Raw genomic sequence first — 21,634 nt, forward strand, 5'->3', positions numbered from 1 at the left:
TACCTTATAACTAGAGTGTCTTTTCACATTAATCACCATGCTTTAGTCTCACATTCATTACAGGTAGAGATGGCAGGATCATCAGTCCCCCTTTACAGATTTGGAATCTGTCCAGAGAAGCTTGATGTTTGTCCAATATCATATAGCAAGTCAGACAAACCTGAACTGGACCTCCACCTTTCATATTTCTCCTCCCAGGGTTCTTGTCATTAGAATCCCCTACCTCTGCTTACCATTTCTATCCAACTGTTGGTTGGTGGTCAACTAAATAAGGAAGCTGGGAAACATTTAAGAGTTTAGCTCTAGGTTGTAATACCCAATATAAGAGTGGGAGTTGTAATGAGAGCTACCAGCTGTTACATGACCTGTGCCATTATTATTTTATCAGATACTTTATTGAACCAGATAAACTGTCATATTATGTATAGCCCAGGACCTAACTGGCAGATCTCCCACCAACTCTTTATGTATCAGTGACTTGATAAAAACTGCGTTTAATTCTTTTTTCCACCTTTCTTGAGATATAATTTACATACCACACTGTATAAGTTTAAGGTGTACAGCATAATGATTTGACTTCCATATATTGTGAAATGATTACCACAATAAGTTTAGTTAACATCTGTCATCTCATATAGATGCAAAAAAATAAAAGAAAAAGAAAATACTGTTTTTTCCTTGTGATAAAAACTCATGGATCTACTCTCTTAACTTTCAAGTATACCCTACAGCAGTGTTACCTATAGTCATCATGTTGTACATTACATCCCTAGTACTTGTTTATCTTACAAACTGGAAGGTTGCATTTTTTACCACCTTCATCCAGTTGCCCCCTTCCTCAAATCCCCACCTCTGGTAACCACATATCTGATCTGTTCTGTGAGTTTGGGGCTTTTTAAAGATTCCACATACAAGCGAGTTCACAGGGTGTTTAATTTTATTGCATGTTAATAAAAGCACTTAGGAGTGAGGTGGGGTTATGTCTCCACAGTTTCTTCAGTGTTTTGAAAGGATCACTTAGGGTTTACAAAATTTTGAGTTTGGAGATCATGTAGAAGAAATTAATAAGCAGTTGAAAAAGCTTATAAACAACTAAGATGTCCTGGCTTCCACATTCAGGAATACACCTGATCTACTGGAGGATGAGTTAGTATTTGGTTATCTGGGATCTATGGTGATTTGTGATTCACTAAAATATTTCTGCATGACGTTAGTTTTAGTCATGTCTTTAGATGTTTGGGGAAAAATAAGCATGAAATTTATCATGATATTAAGGCATTTTATGATTTGGGAAAAATATTTGGGAGGACAAAATTATTCTTCTTGAGCTAAGAAAGTAATAAAATAGTCATCTTGAAACAAGTATTCTTTTTTTGTTTTGTTTTGTTTTGTTTTGTGGGTTTTCACTATTTATTTATGACATATACTCCACATCTGTGATCCTCTCCAGTCAGAAGTTCTTTGAGACGGTGCCGTCGGTCTTGGCCAGTCGGAGAATGGAATCATCTGACTCACCCATCCTGTGAATGGCCCCGCAGATAGCATAGGTTTTAAACTCGCCATTGAACGTGCCTGTCACTGTGTCAGCCTCGGCCACGTTCATCTCGATGGCGCGTGGTCCTTGGCAGTGATGATGCGGTAGCTGGACGAGCATTTCCGCGGCATGCACAGGTCCATGAACTCGCTGGTGTCGTTCCGCATGTTGAAGGTGCGTCTGGTGGCACCACGATGAGTGTTGGTGCAGAAAGGCAAAACAACTATTCTTAAAGCAATTTACACTACATTTTCCACTTCCCTTAGTGTTGAAATCACCAGAAACTAGAGAGCCTGGCTAGGGTGGTAACATCACCACCCACTAGCTATGTGATACTTGGTTAAAGTCGCTGAACTTCAGTCTCTTTACTAAAAAATGGGTTCAATTCTATATTACAGTATTTTAAAGAGAATTAAATAATTTAATATCTGTAAATTACATAGTATAGTGCCTATGACATAATAACTTTCACCAAATGCTGAGAATCTGTTATTTACTAAGTAATAGTTTTGTAAAGGGTAACAATCAGGCAATGGGACCTTGTTTCTCCTGCTTGCTATGAACTTCAGAAGAAAGCTAGGAAAATTATAGTGAGTGAGAAGGAACAGAGGCTAGAAAAGTAAAAGATAAAATCAGTTCTATTTGTTAATTTTAATTCACATCATCTAGGAATAGATCATATCAAACTTTGGGAGGAAACTGTACATATTTATGAAGTACATATCAAGCATTTGAAATATTCCTTTAGTCCACTAAATATATTTTCCAAAACATTCATCTGGCATTTAGCCTGTACACTTCTGAGACCCAGTTACCTTATTTCTTCATTTAAATTGTAATATACACAACCCTCTTTTCCTAGGTAACACTTTGAAATATGAAATGCAATTCCCAGTTCTGCAGTAGGTTTGCATTCCTGTTAGAATTGCTAGGCCTTCCATTCATTTAGATCAGATGAAATGTGTCATCTTCAGTAAAGCTTTACCCAAGTTCTTTGGGCAAAGGCAGCTTTTTCCCTTGAGCTTCTCCGGACAACAATTTGCAACTATTCCTGTTACAGTTGTTTTCTAAACATTCATTTACATACTTCTTTCCTCCACTAGATGGCAATCACATCAGAAATATGAAGTTTAAATTTTTATTTCATCTTTTGCTGAGAGGGGGTACATAAATATTAACTGAGTGAGTGATGAAGGGAAAGAATTTGATTCTTTACTGTGGAGTGGAATACATAGAAATATATAGTCTTCTGAGATCTGTGTTTACATATCAATTAGATACTGATATAAATACATGGTATTTAGAAAGAACAATGATCTTACCCTCACGCTAGACCCTTGTGTTTACTTACAGTGGTATGATAAATATGGCTAAATAAAAGATAAAGAAGAACTTTAAAAAATCAACTCTTCAAAAGAATGTTTAGCAGTTCTGAGATCAAATGTCAGCTACTAGTATCTTGTGTCTTATTATCCAAAAGCAGGTAGTAATTCCCCAGGTGCACACAACATGGCACCTGTAGATCACCTGTGAAATAGACATACTCTGGCTGTCAAGAAATGTTTGGTTGTTGTTGTGGGGTTTGCCCCCCTGAGTGAAGGATTTAAAATTAAACATCAGTTTAGATGGGGGGAAGAAAAGGTGGCTAAGATTTTTGACAGTTTTTCCTTCTGCTCCCAAAGTGGCTTCCCAGCAGCAACTTTGGCAATTGTTCTTGGCAGTAGCTCCTGACACAGGCTCCCAACACCTGCTCCCATCTGCAAGGGCTCTTCTCTGAAATGACTTCCACTGGCAGGGAGTTCCATTATCAAAACTCTAGGGCAGCAGCAGCCTATCCTATCTTTGGGGGCACTAACCTCCCTCGTCCTCTTGGTACCTGGTCCCTGCTCTCTTAGCACCATTTCTAGGGCAGCTCACAGCAGGACCCACAGAGTCCTCTGGACAGTTACAGAATGAAACTGCTCTTTTTGAGGAAAAAGTTCAAAAGTATGGAGATAAAAATCCTAAATTATAGACCATAGTGCTATATTCTCTGTAATTTTCTATGGTCCACTCAACACTTTCTGAGGTTTGGGATCCCCCTTTGGAGTTGTAACTGCTTGAGGACATTATGTTAACCCTTAGTGGCTGGCGGAACACAAGCCTAGTGGAGATTTTGCTGTTTTATCTTATCTTACCTTACCTCACAGCACACATTTCCCTCTTCTTCTGGTGTTTTTTGGAGGATGTTTCCCTCACCTAGTTTCAGTGCATGTGGTTGAGGTGGAGAGAGATAATACCCACTATCTCCTTCTTTCAAGGGATTATACTATGTTCTGTGTTGCACAGATTCTGTTGATCCAAACAACAAAATTCCAGGAATTTTATCTATACATGTATCTATGTATTAGGAAAGATAAATTATTTTTCTGATGGCCTTGTTAAAGATGAAAGGATTATGTAATCTTCAGCTACTATTGGCAACTATGGGGAGATGGCCTACATGTGAAAGTGAGTGAATGCGTGTGTGTGTGTGTGTGTGTGTGTGTGTGTGTGTATGTGTGTGTGTGTGTGAGAGAGAGAGAATCCTGAAAATAATATTTGAATGCCTGAACTTAACCTGTCTGACCAGCTCTACTCATGGGTTTCTCTATTATGTGATTCAATAAATTACTCTATTCTTATTATTTGCATAAGGTAGTTTGAATTAAGTTTCTAAAACTGGTAACTAAAATGGCTCAACTAATTGATCAGGAAACTAAGGGATCGATGAAACCTGCAAATTCCACTTGCTCATCTTTTCCTAGACTGCAGCCATATAACCAGGTAACCAGAATGCCTAGGACAATTTTACTTCAAATGTTTCCTCCTATTTTCCCTATCAATATATTTTTGCATTTCATACTTTATCATTTTTCCAGAAATAAATGGTAATTATGTCCATAGGGCATAAGGACACCAATGAAAACCAAGTTTCCCCAAAGTTATCTTGGACCTTCCAGCATTCTTTTATAAATCTTATATTACAAAAGGAGTTAATAATAGCTGCTCCTCCCCAAAGAATTATTCTGAAAATTAGTTCATATTTGTAAAAATAAAATAGTGAATCAGTTTACATAGCATATAAAATAGAAAGGGTGTACAAATATGTGGTATCAATACTATTTTTTTCTATGAAAAACTTTGCAATGATTGTGAGATGCTTGTGGATGACCAGGTCTCCCCTAGTACAGCATAAGCCTTGGAAAGAGCGTATGTGTCCAGAGAGCATTTAGCAAATTTTCCGATGCATGTGAAATGCTCTTTGTTGGCTGCTTGATCTGGATATGGTCCTCAGGAAAGTTCTAGTTGAGAACATTTTAAGAAAATCAGGTGGTCCCTACATGGAAGGAAAAATGAAAGATATTCATCCAGATAATTCAACCCCCTCAAAGAGTATAAGAACATTTCCAGAGAAATGAGGTATACTGTAGGAACAGTAATTAATTGCTTTGTATTTTTGTTTCATATTACATGTGCAAATGTACTATTACTTATGTGATATGGTTGGAATTACATAATAAAACCCCTATTTTCTCATTGTCTAGGATGTAAGGGTTCAGAAAAGGCCCAGTGGAGCCATTTATTATTCATGTATGAGTTGGGGTGCCAGGAAACAAGCTTTGGTCTTTCCTGAGTAGTCTTTCTAGATCTAGTCATCACTCTTAGAAGAAAGACTGTGAGAAGGACAAGAACTTAGAGACCATCCATTTCAGCCTCTAATTTTTCAATTTATTTTTCAAAATAAATCAAGCCTCAGAGACCTTCACTGATGCACTGATGTTCATTTGATGCCATAATCCATTGCCCTATTTTCCATCACTCTGTTCCAAATGCTGTTACACTGAGGGTACTAGGCCTGATTTGAGCATACATAGACAAGGTTTTGGTTTTAATAATCACATACTTAACTTATTGTATATTTAAAAACTATAGCTGACAATCAAAGTTGTTATTTCAGAAGTATTAGTACTTAGAACAAGGATAAGTTAAAAAAATCATAGAGAGAGTTGGTTTAAGGTAGGATTAAAGAAAAATAAAACATTACATGTGACAGACATGTGGTTATGACCCCAGATTATGAATGTAACAATTCTCTTCATGACATGTAATGTGATAAAGTATATATGTGTATATTATGTTATAGGAAAAATTCTTACAAAGATGTAAACATGAAAAAATCTTGTTATATTTTGAACAATTGACTGTATTAAAGATAATAAAACTGCATGAAAATATAAAACAGAAAATGTGTATCAATTTAAGTTATTTATTTTAAAAAGTTTCTAATATTGAAGCTCAATTTTTCAAGAATTTCATTTTCATAAAACTTCTTTAAGTAAAATAAAATTAAAAAAAAACTTCTTAGTTCTCGTTTTTCTACCATGTCTTGGCAAAAATAAATAAGTTATGTGGATAATTGAGAGAAATTAAATTTATTAATTAGTGATGTTTTCCAACTATTAATTTGTTCATTTAATAAGTAATTCTTGAAGGATCCTTACATATTGGACACTATTCTAGGCATTGGGGATACAGCAGTGAGTAAAAAGTAAAAATATTTGCTTTTATCAAGTTTACATTAAAGTAGATGAAGAAGGCAATAAAGAATGGTTATATAATATGTTAAAAAGTGATAAGTACTATCATGAAATGCAAAGCAGGGTAAAGTGATAGAGATTGACCAGAGCGGACTTCTGTGTTAAGGAAATCGTCTCTGAAGAGATATATGAACAGAGACCAGGATGAAGTAAGAGAGTGAGCCTTATGAATATCTTTGGAAAGAATTCTGAGCAGAAGGAAAGGCAAATGCTCAGAAGGGCCACCTCATTTACTGAGGTAGGAGTAGTACTCAGAACCAGACACATGATCAGAAAAGACCTGAGAGAACCATAGGCTTATACCTCTGACAGACCTGTATGTCCTGGGCTCTACTCAACCAGTAGATAAAGCCTAACACAAAGTTCTAAGCAGCCTGGCATAGTGATGAAGAAGTAATCAAGCTCAGAGCCAAGCTTCAAAGAATGAGAGAGTAATATTTATTTTCATCATCCTGGCTCCAGTAAAGAAATTTCTGTCAGGTCACTGACTGACAAATGAAATAATGAACAGACTCTAGTGTCCATACATGACAAGAAATATAGTCTTTGCACAAGTAGTTTGGAAGTGTTACCAAACAATTGGATGGCTTCAGCCTTCAATGATTAACAACAGAAAATCCTGGGGAAAAGAGAGAATTTGATTTCCAGCATTATCACATGTAAATATTCAAAATGCCTAATTTTGAACAACAACAACTAAAAAACATCACAAGTCATACAAAGAAACAGTGAAGTATGGCCCATTCAAAGGAAAACAATAAGTTGGCAGATCTGGCCCTGAGGAAGCCCAAACATTAGACTTACTAGATAAAGACTTAAATCAACTGTGGTAAATATACTCAAAATGCTGAAGGAAACCATGGACAAAGAACTAAAGGAAATCTTAAAAGTGATATATGAGCAAAATAAGAATATCAATAAAGAGACAGAAATTTTACAAAGGAGCCAAATAGAGACTAGAGATAAAAAGTACAATAGCTAAAATAAAATAAACATATTTCAGAGGTATTCAATAGCAGGTTTGAGCAGGTACAAAGGCTCTGTGAACTTGAAAATAAGACAACTGAAATTATCCAGTCTTAGGACCAGGAAGAAAAAAAAAAAATGAAGAAAAGGGAACAAGATCTGAGGGACTTGCCGGACACCATTAATCAAATCTACATATGCTTTATGGAAGCACTAGAAGGAAGAGAGAAAGAAAAGGGGAAAAGTATATATTTGAAGAAATAATGGCTGAAAATCTCACAAATTTGAGGAAACATATGAATCTACACATACAAAAAATCTCAGCAAACTCCAAGCAGCATAAATGCAGAGATCAACACTATGACATACTAAAATCAAATGAAAGACAAAGACAAACAGAAATGTTGAAAGCAGCAAGTGACTGGTCATGTATAAGGGATTCTCAATGAGATTAACAGTGAATTTCTCATCAGAAACCATGGAGTCTAACAGGCAGTGAGATGACATATTTAAAATTCTTAAAAAAAAAAAAAGCTGTCAAGCAAGAATTCTATCAGGCAAAACTATCCTTCAAAAATGGCAGAGAAATTAAGGCATCCCCAGATTTTAAAAACTGAGACTGCTTTGCTTGTAGACCAGACTTACAAGAAATGCTAAAGGAAGTTTTCAGTATGAAATGAAAGAACACTAGACAATAACTGAAAACCATATGAGGAAATAAAGAACATTGGCAAAGGTGACTACATAGATAAATTTAAAAGCCAGTACTAATATATATTTTTTGGTTTTTAGCTCCTTTTAAAATTTTCTACATGACTTAAAAGACAAATGCATAAATTAGTAATTATGAACCTATGTTAATGACAACAAAGTGTAAAGATATAATTTGTGACAAAATTTAAACAGGGTGGGAGATGGAGCTGTCTCAGTCCCTGGTTCTCTCCTGAAAACCAGTCAGCCTACAGTTTATCCTGTATTTTGAATCTCCTCTCCATTGCCTTTCATCACAACTTTCACTGTTCTTCCTTTAGGTTTGAACCTCTCCATGTTCTGTCGCAAATAAAGTCAGTTTCTTAGGGAAAATGTTAGGAGTTGTCTATTTTATGACCTGCTTCTCCACTCAGGCACATTTCTGAGCCAAGGATCTGGAGCTTGGGGGTGGGGAAAATGTCAAGCTTCTCTCTCAATGACACTCTCACTATAGGAGCTACGTGCTTGGTGTTGGTGGGGAAAGTAGCCTGTCATTTTGGCTTGCCTCTCCTGTTATGTAAACATGACTGCACGATTGGAAAGGAGAATCAGATCCTCAGTATTCTCAAGATTCTGTGTCAATAAGAGAGCCCCCATCCTACAAGTCAAGGCTGGGTGAAAGAAGGGAGCTCTCCTCTCTCAACTATCGTCAACAGGGACTTATCCTCAGCAACAGGCTGTTGTTTTTGAAAGACAAGTTATTATTTAAATAAAGTATAATATTATATTGTAGAGTTCATATATGAGAAGGTAAAAAAATGAAAACAGAATACAAAGTGGGGGAGTTTAATGAAATTTTTCTAAGATAAGTGTTTTTTTTTTAAGTATCATAATATCAAGCCATAGCAGACTGCGGTAAGAAATAATGGATACTGGAAATCATAGAGCAATTATTGTTTTTAACATCTTTATTGGAGTATAATTGATTTACAATTGTGTGTTAGTTTCTGCTTTATAACAAAATGAATCAGCTATACATATACCTATATCCCCATATCTCCTCCCTCTTGCGTCTCCCTCCACCCTCCCTATCCCACCCCTCTAGGTGGTCACAAAACACCGAGCTGATCTCCCTGTTCCATGTGGCTACTTCCCACTAACCATCCATTCTACACTTGGTAGTGTATATATGTCCATGCCACTCTCACTCACCTCGTCCAAGTCCACCCTTTCCCCTCCCCATATCCTAAAGTCCACTCTCCACGTCTGTGTCTTTATTCCTATCCTGCTCCTAGATTCTTCAGGAGAATTCTTCAGGATTGTTTTTTTTTTTTTAGATTCCATATAAATGTGTTAAGCATATGGTATTTGTTTTTCTCTTTCTGACTTACTTCACTCTGTATGGCAGACTCTAGATCCATCCACCTCACTACAAATAACTCAATTTCTTTTCTTTTTATGGCGGAGTGATATTCCATTTATATATGTGCCACATCTTCTTTATCCATTCATCTGTTGATGGACACTTAGGTTGCTTCCATGTCCTGCCTATTGTAAATAGAACTGCAGTGAACATTGTGGTACATGACTCATTTTGAATTATGGTTTTCTTAGGGTATATGCCCAGTAGTGGGATTGCTGGGTCATATGGTAGTTCTATTTTTACCTTTTTAAGGAACCTCCATACTGTTCTCCATAGTGGCTGTATCAGTTTACATTCCAACCAACAGTGCAAGAGGGTTCCCTTTTCTCCACACCCTCTCTAGCATTTACTCTTTGCAGATTTTTTGATGCTGGCCATTCTGAATGGTGTGAGGTGATACCTCATTGTAGTTTTGATTTGCATTTCTCTAATAATTAGTGATGTGGAACAAATTTTCATGTGCCTCTTAGCCATCTGTATGTCTTCTTTGGAGCAATGTCTATTTAGGTCTTCTGCCCATTTTTTGATTGGGTTGTTTTTTTAATATGGAGCTGCATTAGCTGTTTATATATTTTGGAGATTAATCCTTTGTCCATTGACTTGTTTGCAAATATTGTTCTCCTATTCTAAGGGTTGTCTTTTTGTCTTGTTTATAGTTTCCTTTGCTGTGCAAAAGCTTTTAAGTTTCATTAGGTCCCATTTGTTTATTTTTGTTTTTATTTCAGTTATTCTAGGAGGTGGGTCAAAAAAGATCTTGCTGTGATTTATGTCAAAGAGAATTCTTCCTATGTTTTCCTCTAAGAGTTTTATAGTGCCTGGTCTTACATTTAGGTCTTTAATCCATTTTGAGTTTATTTTTGTGTGTGGTGTTAGGGAGTGTTCTAATTTCATTCTTTTACATGTAGCTGTCCAGTTTTCCCAGCACCACTTATTGAAGAGACTGTCTTTTCTCCATTGTATATCCCTGCCTCCTTTGTCATAGATTAATTGACCATAGGTGCATGGGTTTATCTCTGGGCTTTCTATCCTGTTCCATTGATCTATATTTCTGTTTTGTGCCAGTACCATATTGTCTTGATTACTGTAGCTTTGTGGTATAGTCTGAAGTCATGGAGTCTGATTCCTCCAGCTCTGTTTTTCTTTCACAAGATTGCTCTGCTATTCAGGGTCTTTTGTGTCTCTAGAAATATTTTAAGATTTTTTGTTCTAGCTCTGTAAAAAAAATAATGCCATTGGTAATTTGATAGGCATTGCACTGAATCTGTAGATTGCTTTGGGTAGTAGAGTCATTTTCACAATATTGATTCTTCCAATCCAAGAACATGGTATATCTCTCCATCTGTGTCATCTTTGATTTCTTTCATCAGTGTCTTATAGTTTTCTGAGTACAGGGTTTTACCTCCTTAGGTAGGTTTTTTCCTAGGTATTTTATTCTATTTCAGTGGTAAATGGGAGTGTTTCTTTAATTTCTCTTTCAGATTTTTCATTGCTAGTGTATAGGAATGAAAGAGATTTCTGTGCATTAATTTTGTATCCTGCAACTTTACCAAATTCATTGATTAGCTCTAGAAGTTTTCTGGTGGCACCTTTATGATTCTCTATGTATAGTATCATGTCATCTGCAAACAGTGACAGTTTTATTTCTTCTTTTCCAATTTTATTCCTTTTATTTCTTTTTCTTCTCTTATTGCCATGGCTAGGACTTCCAAAACTATGTTGAATACTAGTGGTGAGAGTGGACATCCTTGTCTTATTCTTGATCTTAGAGGAAATGCTTTCAGGTTTTCATAATTGGGAATGATGTTGGCTGTGGGTTTGTCATATATGGCCTTTATTATGTTGAGGTAGGTTCCCTCTATGCCCACTTTCTGGAGAGTTTTTACCATAAATCGGTGTTGAATACTGTCAAAAGCTTTTTCTGCATCTATTGAGATGAGCATATGGTTTCTACTCTTCAGTTTGTTAATACAGTGTATCACATTGATTGATTTGCATATATTGAAGAATCCTTGCATCCCTGGGATAAATCCCACTCTATCAAGGTGTATGATCCTTTTAATGTGTTGTTGGATTCTGTTTGCTAGTATTTTGTTGAGGATTTTTGCATCTATATTCATCAGTGATATTCATCTGTAATTTTCTTTTTTTTCTGGTATCTTTGTCTGGTTTTGGTATCAGGGTGATGGTGGCCTTGGAGAATGAGTTAGGGACTGTTCCTTCCTCTGCAGTTTTCTGGAAGAGTTTGAGAAGGATGGGTGTTAACTCTTCTCTAAATGTTTGATAGAATTCACCTTTGAAGCCATCTGGTCCTGGACTTTTGTTTGTTGGAAGATTTTTAATCACAGTTTCAATTTCATTACTTGTGATTGCTCTGTTCATATTTTCTATTTCTTCTGGATTCAGTCTTGGGAGGTTATACCTTTCTAAGAATTTGTCCATTTCTTCCAGTTGTCCATTTTATTGGCATAGAGTTGCTTGTAGTAGTCTCTTAATGCTTTGTATTTCTGCAGTGTCCACTGTAACTTCTCCTTTTTCATTTCTACTTTTATTGATTTGAGTCCTCTCCCTCTTTTTCTTGATGAGTCTGGCTAAAGGTTTATCAATTTTGTTTATCTTCTCAAAGAACCAGCTTTTAGTGTTATTGATCTTTGCTATCATTTCCTTCATTTCTTTTTCATTTATTTCTGATCTGATCTTTATGATTTCTTTCCTTCTACTAACTTTGGGTTTTGTTTGTTCTTCTTTCTCTAGGTCCTTTAGGTGTAATGTTAGATTGTTTATTTGAGATGTTTCTTGTTTCCTTAGATAGGATTATATCGCTATAAACTTCCCTCTTAGAAGTGCATTTGCTGTGTCCCATAGGATTTGGATCATCATGTTTTCATTATTTTGATTTCCTCTTTGATTTCTTCAGTGATCTCTTGATTATTTAGTACCATATTGTTTAGCCTCCATGTGTTTGTGTTTTTAACATTTTTTTCCCTGTAATCGATTTTTTTTTTTTTTTTTTTTTTTTGTGGTACGCAGGCCTCTCACTGTTGTGGTCTCTCCCGTTGCAAAGCACAGGCTCTGGACGTGCAGGCTCAGCGGCCGTGGCTCACAGGCCCAGCCGCTCTGCAGCATGTGGGATCTTCCCGGACCAGGGCACAAACCCACGTCCCCTGCATCAGCAGGTGGACTCTCAATCACTGCGACACCAGGGAAGCCCCCTGTAATCGATTTTTAATCTCAGAGTGTTGTGGTCGGAAAAGATGTTTGATATGATTTCAATTTTCATAAATGTACCAAGGCTTGATTTGTGACCCAAGATGTGATCTCTCCTGGAGAATGGTCCTTGTGCACTTGAGAAGAAAGTGTAATCTGCTGTTTTTGGATGGAATATCCTATAAATATCAATTCAATCTATATGGTCTATTGTGTCATTTAAAGCTTTGTTTCCTTATTAATTTTATGTCTGGATGATCTGTCCATTGGTGTAAGTGAGGTGTTAAAGTCCCCCACTATTATTGTGTTACTGTCGATTTCCTCTTTTATAGCTGTTAGCATTTGCCTTATGTATTGAGGTGCTCCTATGTTGGGTGCATATATATTTATAATTGTTATATCTTCTTCTTGGATTGATGCATTGATCATTATGTAGTGTCCTTTCTTGTGTCTTGTAACATTCTTTATTTTAACGTCTATTTTATCTGATATGAGTATTGCTACTCCAGCTTTCTTTTGATTTCCATTTGCATCCCCTCACTTTCAGTCTATATGTGTCCCTACGTCTGGCGTGGGTCTCTTGTAGACGGCATATATATGGGTCTTGTTTTTGTATCCATTCAGCAAGCCTGTGTCTTTTGGTTGGAGCATTTAATCCATTCACATTTAAGGTAATTATCAATATATATGTTCCTATTACCATTTTCTTAATTGTTTTGGGTTTGTTTTCGTGGGTCCTTTTCTTCTCTTGTGTTTCCCACTTAGAGAAGTTCCTTTAGCATTCCTTGTAGAGCTGGTTTGGTGGTGCTGAATTCTCTTGGCTTTTGCTTGTCTGTAAAGCTTTTGATTCCTTTGTCGAATCTGAATGAGATCCTCACTGGGTAATCTTGGTTGTAGGTTCTTCCCTTTCATCACTTTAAGTATATCATGCCACTCCCTTCTGGCTTGTAGAGTTTCTGCTGAGAAATCAGCTGTTAATGTTATGGGACTTCTCTTGTATGTTATTTGTCATTTTTCCTTTGTTGCTGTTAATAATTTTTCTTTGTCTTTAATTTTTGTCAGTTTGATTACTATGTTTCTCAGCATGTTTCTACTTAGGGTTTTCCTGCCTGAGACTCTCTGTGCTTCCTGGACTTGGGTGGCTATTTCCTTTCCCATGTTATGGAACTTTTTGACTATAATCTCTTCAAATATTTTCTCGGGTCCTTTTGCTCTCTCTTCTCCTTCTGGGATTTCTATAATGTGAATGTTGGTGCATTTAATGTTGTCCCAGAGGTCTCTTAGGCTGTTTTCATTTCTTTTCATTCTTTTTTCTTTATTCTGTTCAGTGGCAGTGAATTCCACCATTCTGTCTTCCAGGTCACTCATCCATTCTTCTGTCTCACTTATTCTGCTATTGATTCCTTCTAGTGTATTTTTCATTTCAGTTATTGTATTGTTCATCTCTGTTTGTTCTTTAATTCTTCTAGGTTAAACATTTTGTTAAATATTTCTTACATCTTCTTGATCTTTGCCTCCATTCTTTTTCCAAGGTCCTGGATCATCTTCACTATCATTATTCTGAATTCTTTTTCTGGAATGTTGCCTATCTCCACTCCATTTAGTTGTTTTTCTGGGTTTTTATCTTGTTCCTTCATCTAGTGCATAGTCCTCTGCCTTTTCATTCTGTCTTTCTGTGAATGTGGTTTTTGTTCCACAGGCTGAAGGATTGTAGTTCTTCTTACTTCTGCTGTCTGCCCTCTGGTGGATGAAGCTATTTAACAGGCTTGTGCAAGCTTCCTGATGGGAGGGACTGGTGGTGGGTAGAGCTGCATGTTGCTCTGGTGGGCAGAGCTCAGTAAAACTTTAATCTGCTTGTCTGCTGATGGGTGGGGCTGGGTTCCATTCCTGTTGGTTGTTTGGCCTGTTGTGACCCAGCACTGGTGCCTACAGGCTCTTTGGTGGGCCTAATGGCAGACTCTGGGAGGGCTCATGCAAAGGTGTATTTCCCAGAACTTCTGCTGCCAGTGTTCTTGTCCCAACAGTGAGCCACAGCTGCCCCCCACCTCTGCAGGAGACCCTCCAACACTAGCAGGTAGGTGTGGTTCAGTCTCCTATGGGGTCATTGCTCCTTCCCCTTAGGTCCTGATGTGCACACTACTTTGTGTGTGCCCTCCAAGAGTGGAGTCTCTATTTCCCCCAGTCCTGTTGAAGGCATGCAATGAAATCCCACTAGCCTTCAAAGTCTGAAAGTCTGATTCTCTGGGAATTTGTCCTCCTGTTGTCATACCCCCAGGTTAGGAAGCCTGACGTGGGGCTCAGAACCTTCAGTCCAGTGGGTGGACTTCTGTGGTATAATTGTTCTCCAGTTTGTGAGTCACCCACCCAGTGGTTATGGGATTTGATTTTATTGTGATTGTGCCCTTTGTACCATCTCATTGTGGCTTCTTCTTTGTCTTTGGATGTGGGGTATCTTTTTTGGTGAGTTCCAGTGTCTTCCTGCTGATGACTGTTCTGTAGTTAGTTGTGATTTTGGTGCTCTCACAGGAGGGAGTGAGTGCACATTCTTCTACTCTGCCATCTTGAACCAATCTCCTGGGTGCCATTCTGAAATCCTCCCTCTAGCTCTTTAGAGCCAAGACCTGGCCCCACCCAACAGCCTGTAGGCATCAGTGCTATGATGCCTCAGGCCCGGCTACTAAATGGGTGTGGACGCAGCCCTACCTATCAGCAGACAGGCTGCCTACAGAACTCCTGAGTACACAGCTGCCTCTAGACAGAGCCCAACCCACCAGAGGACCCAGGACACAGCTCCACCCACCAGTGGGCAAGCACCAGCCCCTGAATTTCCTGGGCCTCAGCCCTACCCTCCAGAAGCCTGCTGTAGCCCCTGGACCAGCCTCACCCACCAGGGGGCAGACATCAGAGGCAAGAAAAACCACAAAACCACAATCCCACAGCCTGTGGGTTCAACCTGCCTTGAGACCAGCTGGACCCTAGCCCTTCCCACCAGTAGGCCAACACAAGCTTCAGGACACCCCAGACACCATACCTAACTATGTCAGGAACTTCCCCCTCCCCACCACCACCAGCAACCTGACACCAACTCTGGGATCCCTGGGCCCTGCATCCAGACTCCAGGACACAGCTCTGCTTGCCAGTAGTCTGGCACTAACCCCAAGACATGGAGTAGATGAAAATAAAGAGCAAAGATCAGAGGAGAAATAAATGAAATAGAGACAAAAGGTACAAGGGAAAAGATCAGTGAAACTAAAAGCTGGTTTTTTTGAAAAGATAAACAGAATTGAAAAACCTTTAGCCAGACTCATGAAGAAAAAAAGGGAGAGGGCTCAAATCAATAAAATCAAAAATGAAAAAGGAGAAGTAACAACTGACACCACAGAAATACAAAGGATCATAAGGGACTACTATGAGCAACTATATGCCAATAAAATGGACAAGCTGTAAGAAATGGACAAATTCTTAGAAAGGTACAATCTCCCAAAACTGATCCAGAAAGAAATAGAAAACATGAACAGAGAAATTACCAATACTGAAATTGAATCAGTAATTTAAAAACTGCCAATACACAAAATTCCAGGACCAGATGGCTTCATAGGTGAATTCTACCAAACATTTAGAGGAGTTAACACCTATCCTTCTGAAACTATTACAAAAAATTGCAGAGGAAGGAACACCTCTGAACTCATTCTATTAGGCCATCATCACCCTGATACCAAAAAGAAAAAACTACAGACCAATATCACTGATGAACATAGATGCAAAAATCCTCAACAAAATACTAGGAGACTGACTCCAACAACATATTAAAAGGATCATATACCATGATCAACTGGGATTTACCCAGGAATACAAGGATTTTTCAATATCCACAAATCAATCAATGTGATACACCACATTCACAAAATGAAGAATAGATGCAGCAGAATCTTTTGACAAAATTCAACATCCATTTATGATTAAAAACTTTCCAGAAAGTCGACACAGATGGAACATACCTCAACAAAATGAAGGCCATATATGACAAACCCACAGCTAACGTCATACTCAATGGTATAGTTGAAAGCATTTCCTCTAAGATCAGGAAGAATGGATAGCTGAAAGCATTTCCTCTAAGATCAGAAACAAGACAAAGATGTCCACTCTCAGCACTTTTATTCAGCATCATATTGGAAGTCCTAGCCACAGCAGTAAGAAAAGGAAATGAAAGGCATACAAATTGGAAAGGAAGAAGTAAAGCTGTCACTGTTTGCAGATGACATGATGACATTACATAGAAAATCCTAAAGATGCTACCAGAAAACTACTAGAGCTCATCAATGAATTCAGTAAAATTTCAGGATACAAAATTAATATACAGAAATATGTTGCATTTCTATACACTAACAATGAAAGATCAGAAAGAGAAGTTAAGGAAACAATCCCATTCACCACTGCAACAAAAACAATAAAATACCTAGGAATAAACCTACCTAAGGAGGTAAAAACCTGTACTCCAAAAACTATAAGACACTGATGAAAGAAACTGAAGATGACATGAACAGATGGAAAGATATACCATGTTCTTAGATTGGAAAAATTAATATTGTGAAAATGGCCATACTACCCAATGCAATCCCTATCAAAATACTAAGGGCATTTTTCATAAAACTAGAACAAATAATTTTAAAATTTGTATGGAAACAAAAGACTCCAAATTACCAAAGCAATCTTGAGAAAGAAAAACAGAGCTGGCAGAATCATTTTCCCTGATTTCACTTCAGACTGCTGTATACTACAGAGCTATAGTAGTCAAAACAGTATGGTACAGCACAAAAGCAGACACATAGATCCATGCAACAGGATAGAAATTCCAGAAATAAACCCACACACTTATGGTCAATTAATCTACAACAAAGGAGGTAAGAATATACAATGGAGAAAAGATAGTCTCTTCAATATGTGGTGGTGGGAAAACTAGACAGCTACATGTAAAAGAATGAAATTGAACATTCTCTTATACTATCTGTAAAAATAAACTCAAAATGGGTTAAAGACCTAAATGTAAGACTGGGAATCATAAAAATCCTAGAAGAGACATAGTCATAGAGTCAAAGAGACATAGTGCTCTTTGACATAAATCATAGCAGTATTTTTTTGGATCTGTCTCCTAAAGCAAAGGAAATAAAAGCAAAAATAATCAAATGGGACCTAATCAAACTCAAAAGCTTTTACACAGCAAAAGAAATCATCAATAAAACAAAAAGACAACCTATTAAATGGGAGAAAATATTTGCAAATGATTTGACCTATAAGGGGTTACTATCCAACATTTGTAAATGGCTCATACAACCCAACATAAAAAAAAAATCCAATTAAAAAATGGGCAGAAGACCTGAACAGACATTTTTCCAAAGTGGGCATACAGATGGCCAACAGGCCCATGAAAAGATGCTCAACATTGCTAATCATCAGTGAAATGCAAATCAAGAGCACAATGAGATGTCACCTTATACCTGTCAGAACGGTTACCATCAAAAAGAACACAAATAACAAATGTTAGCAAGCATGTGGAGAAAAGGGAACCCTCATACCCTACTGGTGGGAATGTCAATCAGTGCAGCCACTGTAGAAAACAGCATGGAGGTTTCTCAAAAAACTAAAAATAGAACTACCATATGACCCAGCAATTCCACTCCTGGGTACAGATCCAAAGAAAATGAAAACACTAATTCAAAAAGATACCTGCATCCCAATGTTGATAGCAGCATTATTTACAATTGACAAGATATGGAAGCAACCTATGTGTCCATCAACAGATGAATGGATAAAGAAGCTGTGGGATGTATACACAATAGAATACTACTCAGCCATAAAAACTAATGAAACTTTGCCATCTGCAACGTCATGAATTGACCCGGAGGGCATTATCCTAAGTGAAATAAGTCAGATAGAGAAAGATATCTACTATGTGATATCACTTATATGTGGAATCTAAAAAATACAACAAACTAGTGAATACAACAAAAAAGAAACAGTCACAGATATAGAGCACAAACTAGTGGTTACCAGTGGGGAGAGGGAAGAGAGGAGGGGCAATATAAAGGTAGGGGATTAAGAGGTACAAACTATTATGTATAAAATAAGCTATGAGGATATATCATACAACACAAGGAATATAGCCAACATTTTATAATAACTATACATGGAGTATAACCTTTAAAATTTGTGAATCACTATAGTGTACACGTTTAACTTATATAATATCATATATCAACTATACTTCAATAAAAAGAAAGAGAAAAACAAGATCTTTGTCATCTTACACAAAACTCCTCCTCCTTCATTGCCTTATAAATTCAGTCACTTGCTCATGCTAGAAAACAAGAAATTATCTTCACTAATTCAGAAGTAATAAATTCAGAGACTTCTATCCATAATATGTCCCCTTCTTTATATCTTTCTCACTTCCCTTGGTTAGACCATCACCATTTCTCATTAGCTATTTGCCAAAGTACAAAAACTGGTGTCCTCCCTGCTTGTGGTCTTACATTACTCTAGTCCATCCTTCATACTCCAGCCAGCATGTCTTTCCTAGAATAGAAATACAATCATGTTTCCTTCTTGCTCAAATCCTTCATTGGCCTCTCATTGTCCTTAGGAAGAAGTTTAATCTTCTTATCAGAGTTTACAAAACATTTTATGATTCAATCCTAGCTTACTTCCATTTTAATCTCTAATCAACTTTCAATTATATGCTCCAACTATATAAAGAACTTCTCAGTTCTTTGAACACACCATGTGCCTCCTAAGTTTTGTGCATGTCTTTGTCCAGATTATTGCTGGTCACCTCTTCTCACTTTCACCTGGATAAACTCGTATCTATGCTTTTGATATTAAGTTAAATATCACTGCCTTCAGGAAGTTAAATGTCTCTCTTTTGTGTCACTATTCATAGAATTTATCACATAATTATTATTATTATTTTTTTTTTTTTGGCCACGCTGCCCGCCTTGCAAGATCTTAGTCCCCCGACCAGGGATTGAACCTGGACCACAGCAGTGAAAGTGCCAAGTCCTGAACACATTCTTTCTTTGTGAGTTTGAGAAAAATGTATATTCTGCTGTTGTTCTACGAAGTATTCTATAAATGTTAATCAGATCCAGTTGATTGATGATGCTGATCAGTTCAACCACGTTCCTTCTGATTTTCTGCCTACAGGACCTGAAATTATTAATAAAGGGATGTATCTTCTCTTCTGTAGTTAGATGTCTCTAACTATACTAATAAATTCATCTATTTCTTCACATATTTTGATGCTCTATTGTTAGGCACATACACATTAAAGTTTTCTTGGAAAATTGACTCCTATATCATTATGTAATGCTCCACTTGATCACTTACAATTTTCCTTACTCTTAAGTCTGCGTTGTCTGAAATTAATATAGATACTCCAGCTTTCTTTTGATTAGTGTTATCATGGTATATCTTCTCTCCATAGGTTTAATTTTAATCTATCTGTGTCTTTATATATAAAGTAGGTTTCTTGGATATAACGGCCAGAGGTATGATTATATACCAGTTCATGGCTGGATATCCAGGGATTTGGAAGGAACATAATTGGAAAATTGTTGACAAGGGATTTGGGGGAAGAGGTATGTGTATAGACCTCTCTGAATGGTCAAAAAATGCGAAGATATTTGTGTCCTATGTGAATGCTCACCAAAGGATGACCTCAGCAGAGGAATATATTAATAATCAAGTAGATAGGCTGACCCATTCTGTGGATACCAGTCAGCCTCTCTCCTCAGCCACCACTGTCATCTCTCAATGCACTGATGAACAACGTGACCATGGTGGCAGGGATGGAGGTTTTGCATGGGCTCAGCAACATGGACTTCAATTCACCAAGGCTGACCTGCTATGGCCACCTCTGAGTGCCCAATCTGCCAGCAGCAGAGACCAACACTGATATGGCACAATTCTTCTAGGTGATCAGCCAGCTACCTGGTAGCAGGGTTATTATATCAGACCACTTCCATCTGGATATGGATTTGTCTTCCCTGCAGGCAATGCTTCTGCCCAAACTACCATCCATGGACTTACAGAATGCTTCATCCACCATCACAGAATTTTTACATAGCATTGTTTCTGGTCAAGGAACTCACTTCACAGCAAAAGAAGTACAGCTATGGGCCCATGCTCACTGGTCTTACCATATATGCTAGAACCTTGATCCTGGACTTCCTAGCCTCCAGAACTGTGAGAAAATAAATTTCTGTTGTTTAAACCACCCAATTTGTGGTTTTTCATTATGGCAGCCTGAGCTGACAATCACTAATTTTCATGTGTGGTATGAAATAAAAATCAGGTTTTTCTATATGCTATTCAATTGACCTAGCACAATTACTGAAAAAACTCTTTTCCCACTGAGTTGGAATGGCATGTTTGTTATAAATCGGGTCACTGAATATGTGTAAATCTTCTTTTGGACCCTTTATTTCCATTGGTATTATGTTTATTTCTGCATCAACATGTCTTAATTGCTGTGAATTTATAGTAAGTCTTGAAATCTGTTAAAGTCCTCAAGTTTTTCTTGTTTTTTCAGATATTTTTGGATTCTAGGTCCTTTTCATTTCCATATTGAATTTAGAATCAGTCTATCAATTTCCACCAAGAAAAAAAAGCTCCTGGGATTTTTTTTAAATTGGGATTAGATTGCATTTTTAGGTTATTTGGGGGAAACTCTTTGTTGCAACAAACTCTCTGAGGTATATTTAAATCAAACATCCTCTCTAAAATCTTGCTGTATATTGATATTCACTGCTAATCTCTCCCCTTCAAAATGTTCTGTAGCACTTATGGGCACTATGTTATAGCTCTTACATGATATAGAATTTTGCTTTCAGAACTATCTCCTTAGTTACAAAGAAAAATTCCATTTGCATTTTTATTAAGAATGAACATTATCTTCAGGGATAGTGTGGCAGAGTTTGATGGCTAACTAAATAAAACAACTTCAGACAGAAGGAGTTCCATTTAGAAAGGGGTGTTTTGCATCACTCTTTTGATGGTTACAAGAAGAAAAGGCAAAATTAAACAAATAAAGTTTATGGATTAAGCTTTTTCTTCCTTGGTGATAAGCAGATATACTGTATCTCTTGAAGCCTGTATCCAAAACTGACTTTAGAATTGCTGTGGTCAACAAAATCACTCAAG

General features: G+C 37.2%; 1 pseudogene; it reads right to left on the reverse strand.

Moving 5' to 3' along the window:
* Positions 1–1,410: 1,410 nt before the first annotated feature.
* LOC132518173 (small ribosomal subunit protein eS21-like) overlaps positions 1,411–21,634 on the reverse strand; it is a 58,335-nt pseudogene continuing 38,111 nt past the window's right edge.

Source organism: Lagenorhynchus albirostris, chromosome 3, assembly GCF_949774975.1.
Source record: "Lagenorhynchus albirostris chromosome 3, mLagAlb1.1, whole genome shotgun sequence".
Lineage (NCBI taxonomy): Eukaryota > Metazoa > Chordata > Mammalia > Artiodactyla > Delphinidae > Lagenorhynchus > Lagenorhynchus albirostris.